The 6000-nt window shown below is 38.2% G+C and overlaps 1 protein-coding gene across 3 annotated transcripts in view; it reads left to right on the forward strand.

The window, feature by feature from the left end:
* MTHFD1L (methylenetetrahydrofolate dehydrogenase (NADP+ dependent) 1 like) overlaps positions 1-5250 on the forward strand; it is a 246840-nt gene extending 241590 nt beyond the window's left edge. For all 3 annotated transcript variants that reach the window (XM_075924433.1, XM_075924434.1, XM_025180633.2), the window contains one exon: positions 4961-5250. The gene's annotated coding sequence lies outside the window, so the exon portion shown is untranslated. The remainder of the gene's footprint in view (positions 1-4960) is intronic.
* The last annotated feature ends 750 nt before the right edge of the window (positions 5251-6000 follow it).

Here is a 6000-nt window from a genome sequence, read left to right on the forward strand (position 1 = left end):
TTTTGTTAGTTACTCATTCAGTGTATCATTCCTGGCAACTCTTAGATTCTTCTCAGAGATGCTACTTTCTAGCTACTCTGTCCTGTATTTAGGATAAATTGATTTGCTACTTTTTTGGATGCCCCAAGTACCCAGAGGGAAAAAAATTAACAGTTAATTTGCCTGTGAATTTTCCAGTATTCTTTTCTATTACAGCAATAAATGGTTAGATTGAAAGTTAAATGATGGTATATAAGGTAAATGTCTGAACCGAAATGCTATTGGCTATATTACTGCTGTGTAGCTCCGTGCATAGCATTTCTTGGTACTTACCCTGTTATTTTGGGAGGAATTATTAACACTATAAACTGGATGTCTATTTGCTCATAAAGTGGCATGTTATCCTCTTTGAACAATGTAAAATGACAGCAGAAGCCTATGCTAAGACCTATAAACAGATGAATGTGTGCTTTCTTAGGTGAAATTGTTCAACAAATATGTTTGCTACATAGTCTTATCAAAGTTCATCATACCCAAAGGGTATAAAAAAGCTTTCCTTTTGCTAAATATATCTTCAAGAACAATAATCAGAAAACAAGAGATTCTGCTTCTAGCTATGAAAGAACTTTGCTTTGGAGTAATGTACAAAGGCAAAATATTAAACTTGGATTTTTAATCAGATTGGGTATCGTTTGGACTTGAAAAGGAAATACCAGTATATTAAACTTTAATCTGTTTTTTGTGAATCATGTGCATCCCAGCATACGTAGGCTGTGTATGCTAATATCTACCACATGAGGAGAGAACCCTATCAGTGTGAGTTCTGAAGACATTTTGACCATAATATGTTGAAAAATGAGTCTAGATGTTCCAGCTTCAGTACCTTTAGTTAGGCCCCTAATAAGTGTTCTGATTATCCACAGTGCATTGGATACACAGGTATCATTAATGCCAAAGTGGCAGGTGCGCAGCACCTCTGGAAAAAACTGTTACCCTGTAGGGGTTTTTTGCATCTTCTCTTCACTCATAAAATGCTGAGATCTGAATAAGAAGTTCATTTAGATTTTTAGGGACCTGAAGGGGAAAAAAATGGTAGAACTAAAGATAGAGAAATAAAATATATGGCAGAATTAAAAAAAAAAACCCTCAATTTTGATATCTCGTTTTTCCCACCATAAAGTATATGTGCTAGCATAAACATTAATTTTACAATAATATTGTATTTTGCCAGCTAAGATGTGGCTATTGTAAAATATTCAGAGATTAGTCCAAGAACTACAGATGTTTCATTATGAACACACATGCCTAGCTTAGAACAGTTGTGCTAATGTGCATTCTATATCCCATTCTGCACAGTGCTTAACCTCAGGAGGCTTTATAAATATATTAAAACAGGCGATGTTTGTGTCACTAGAATCATTCTGTTGCTATCACTGAGCTCAGCTTTGGACTCCATCGATCTGCCCTTACTTGTCTGTACCGTTAATAAATCTGATGAAAGTTTTCACAAGATTCTGCAGAATAGTACAAACCACGATGTGTACGGGGGGTGTAACTTGGAGTTTGAATTTTTAGAATATAATCTAATAAAAAAATTAATTGAAAAGCAATCAAGGTTGAAAATGTTTTTCAGACAAATGCAGCCAACACACTAAGGAAAACTTTACACTTACTTGGTAAAAAATACTGTGCACCATTTAAAAACATTCAAGCCTTTAAATATTTGGCAACAAGATTTCAAGGGAATGAGCTAATTCTCGACATCCTTATAATTCTTCATCACTCGTTATTGCCCCACCCAAACGCCTCTACTTAATGAGATACTTAAGAGGGAAAGGCTGACCCGGCCTCCCTGAACAGAGATGTCTATCCTCAGTATAGAGTTTCTTAGGGAGATGAATCAGTGGTAGATAGAGGCAGTTTTGCTGGCTGGAGGAACTAAAAAACAAGCAAGCCATTAAGTTATTTGTGCTCTGGATCTGGAAGGATCCTGGAAACACACCCCATCTTGGGAAAGAGAAGGCTAGAGGGATCCCATGCTATGTGTGGCAAGAAGCCATTTTCTGTGTGTGTGTGTGCGTGCGTGCATGCGTGCGCACACACATGTGCAGTTGCAAACTAAACTGACATAGTAAAAAAGTAGGGATGCCACGTGGCCTTTCTATCTTCTGAGCTTCTGCATGTACTTGTCATGTTTGTGTATTTCAATTGCCTACCTAACTCCTTTAGCATGCAGAGTACAGTCATCTGCTGCCTGTGTTAGTACATTGTATGCATATTGTTAGTACACTGTATTTACAGCTTGGGTAGCAAAATGTTTCCTGACACACTTTCTCACTTCCATTACCTGTTACCTTCTATACATTTTACTCCTTGGAAAATCAGTCCTATCCTATTCAGATGTTTAATTGCTTTGGATGAAATCCTGCATAGACCTACAAATGACTTCATAGGGGCCACGGCTTCATCCTCTAGTTCAGGGCTTTCAAACTGTAGGTCGTGGCTTGTAACTAAGAGAAAGCCGCTAGATGGCCATGAGATGCTTTGTATACATGCAGGTATGGGCGACTGCAGCTACCCTTGGCTGCAGGTCACTGTTCCCAGACAATGGGAGCTGCAGGAAGTAGTAAGGACCAAGATGCAACTTCCCGCAGTTCCCACTGGCTGGGAACAGTGATCTGCGGCCATTGGGAGCTGCAATTACCAGAACCTTTGGAGGTGCAGGTAAACAAAGCATCTCATGGCTAGCTAGTAACTTGTCCTTACAAGGCACAGTGTGAAAACCCCTGCTCTACTTATAAGCCCTTTTTAATAACCTTTCCACGTAATGATGAACATGATTATGCCCTTTCAAAATCCTTCCTAAGTTTTCAATAGAATCCCTATAATATGACTCCACACATAATTTTTTAAATTTCTAAAAAGCCTGTCTATCCTTTCACCATGGGTTCACATGTATTTAAATACAAAAACAAGTGACACGCAGCAAGTCCTCTTTATCTCCATATGCACTACCTAACACAATGGGATCCCATTATAAGTTATAAGCTGGGTTTGTGAAGAACAAGTCATGCCAAACTAATCTGATAGCTTTCTTTGACAGGATAATGAGTCTTGTGGATAAGGGAAAAGCGGTGGATGTCATATACCTAGACTTTAGTAAGGCATTTGATACGGTCTCACATGATATTCTTATTGATCAACTAGGCAAATATAACTTAGATAGGGCCACGATAAGGTGGGTGCATAATTGGCTGGATAACCGTAGTCAGAGAGTTGTTGTTAACGGTTCTAAATCCTGCTGGAAAGGGATAAAAAGTGGAGTTCCGCAAGGGTCTGTTTTGGGACCCGTACTGTTCAATATCTTCATCAATGATGTAGATATTGGGATAGAGAGTACGCTTATTAAGTTTGCAGATGATACCAAACTGGGTGGGGTTGCAACTTCTTTGGAGGATAGGGACATAATTCAAAATGACCTTAGCAAGTTAGAGAAATGGTCAGAGGTAAACAGGATGAGGTTTAATAAAGAGAAATGCAAAGTGCTCCACTTAGGAAGGAACAATCAGTTCCATACATACAAGATGGGAAGCGACTGTCTAGGAAGGAGCATGGCGGAAAGGAATCTAGGGGTCATAGTGGACCACAAGTTGAATATGAGTCAACAGTGTGATGCTGTTGCAAAAAAAGCAAATATGATTCTAGGTTGTATCAACAGGTGTGTTGTAAGCAAAACTCGTGAAGTCATTCTGCCACTCTACTCTGCACTAGTTAGGCCTCAGCTGGAGTACTGTGTCCAGTTCTGGGCACCACATTTCAAGAAAGATATGGAGAAATTGGAAAGGTACAGAGAAGAGCGACAAGAATGATTAAAGGTCTAGAGAACATGACCTATGAAGCCAGGCTTCATGAACTGGGCTTGTTTAGTTTGGAAAAAAGAAGATTAAGGGGGGACATGATAGCGGTTTTCAAATATCTAAAAGGATGTCACAAGGAGGAAGGAGAAAATTTGTTCCTCTTGGTTACTGAGGACAGGACAAGGAGTAATGGGCTTAAAGTGCAGCAGGGGAGGTTTAGATTGGACATTAGGAAAAAAATTCCTAACTGTCAGGGTGGTCAAATATTGGAATAAATTGCCAAGGGAGGTGGTGGAATCTCCCTTTCTGGAGATATTTAAGAACAGGTTAGATAGACATCTGTCAGGGATGGTGTAGACGGAGCTTGGTCCTGCCTTGAGGGCGGGGGGCTGGACTCGATGACCTCTCGAGGTCCCTTCCAGTCCTATTATTCTATGATTCTATGATTCTATATTAGATGCCTCCTCATCAAAAATAACACAATACTTTACTTGTGATTCCACCAGTCCCTTTGCTACATTGCCCTCACTGTGTCATCTGAATTGTGCTTTACTCTCTTGTTGATGCACTGTAGATTTCTGTTTGCTTTCCTAATTGTTAGATACTGGGTTTGGGAGATTGTACTTTATTATGCATTGTTTCCCCCAGTTCTGTTTGCAGGTGACTTTCTCCCCATATAAACTAGTAGAGATTATTCTTAATCGGTCTTTACTACTAGTGTATCATTTTTGTTTTCCCACTGGAAAGGTGACTAAAAGTTATCTGAAAACTACAAATGTTTATAATGTTTGTTTCTTGATCAATTCTTGTTGTTACTTTAAGAAAACTATTCCAAAATTCTGATGACCAAGTTTTAAATCAATTTAAATCTTTATTGCAAAATGTGAATTCTTGCAGAGCCCATAATGGTGCTAGCACATATGTGAATTTTGTGTGTTATTTCCAATGGGTGTACACACAGAGTTTGTATTAAGAGGAAATATGTTGTTTGTAGCATTTGGTATAGCTAAATATTTTATCTATACACTGAAACATTACAGAACCTTGTTATACTTTTACTTTTGTTCTTTATTCCTGTTTCTTCAGCTGATGAAAATTATCACTGCAATTCTTTTCTTTTCCAGAATTCTGAAAATACAAACTGCTACTTCACTATTTCCTGCAGTAGGAGAAAAGAGTTAATATGAAGCATTTCTGTTATGTATTGCTGGAGGGATATATCAAGATAGACCAAAGAGCAAAAATCTACTCTTCCTTCAGCCTGTTTGTATGAAAAAAAAATTGTTACAAACTAATTTATTCTTGATTCAGTGCAGAGAAATCTTCTGCTGCACTTACTATTGCTTGCTATTGCTTGCATTTCTGAATTTTTTTTTTGTTGATAAAATGGTGTGAACCCACAAGTGAAATTTTCCACTCCAGAATTTTGTATTCTTCATTTAAGCTGCTACAAAAGTATTTGCCTCATCAATGGCCATCTAAAAAATTAACATAAACAGGATTACACTGCCTGATAAAGTCTGCTGCTCTTGAAAGAGTACAGTTCAGCTGCTGGTATTCAGGAGCTGAAACCACACACAAATTAGTTGCACATTTCTAAGTTATCAGTAAGTGTTGCTGTGGGCACTGCTGGGGAACAGCCAAATTTCAAATGAGAAAACTGTTGAAGAATAACAAGCAAGAATTTTTAAAGACAGAATTTGTGTTTCCTCATGGACAGTTCTGAAAAACATAAAACACAGTGCGTCCCATAGTCAGAGACTTTTATCTGCCAAAGGCTCTTGGTACCAGTTTTATGATGTTTTGGTCTACTTTGTACAGTATCTTGGCTATGAATCACAAATGTCAAAAAGCTTTGTTTCTTTTTAAAATCAGCTGTTTAAGGAGCTAGAATGAATGTCTTACTTGTCAGGTTTTTGAAGAATGTTAATCTTCAACCTTGAGTTATTGTCATTCTGTAGGGTTTTTCTTACAGTGCAAAATTGAGGGTCCTTTAATTTTAAAGAAAAGGAGGAGCCAAAACAGTAGACCTTAGGGGTTGGTGTTGTGTTCACAATCAGCAGGTGGTACTGGCTGTGAAAAGTGACCATTCTTTCTTTGAGGTTTGGGGTTTGCTATTCCCATGCTCCAGCCAGGGACAGCAGTAGCCTATCAGAAATCCAAA

This window comes from Pelodiscus sinensis, chromosome 3 (genome assembly GCF_049634645.1).
Source record: "Pelodiscus sinensis isolate JC-2024 chromosome 3, ASM4963464v1, whole genome shotgun sequence".
Taxonomy (NCBI): domain Eukaryota; kingdom Metazoa; phylum Chordata; order Testudines; family Trionychidae; genus Pelodiscus; species Pelodiscus sinensis.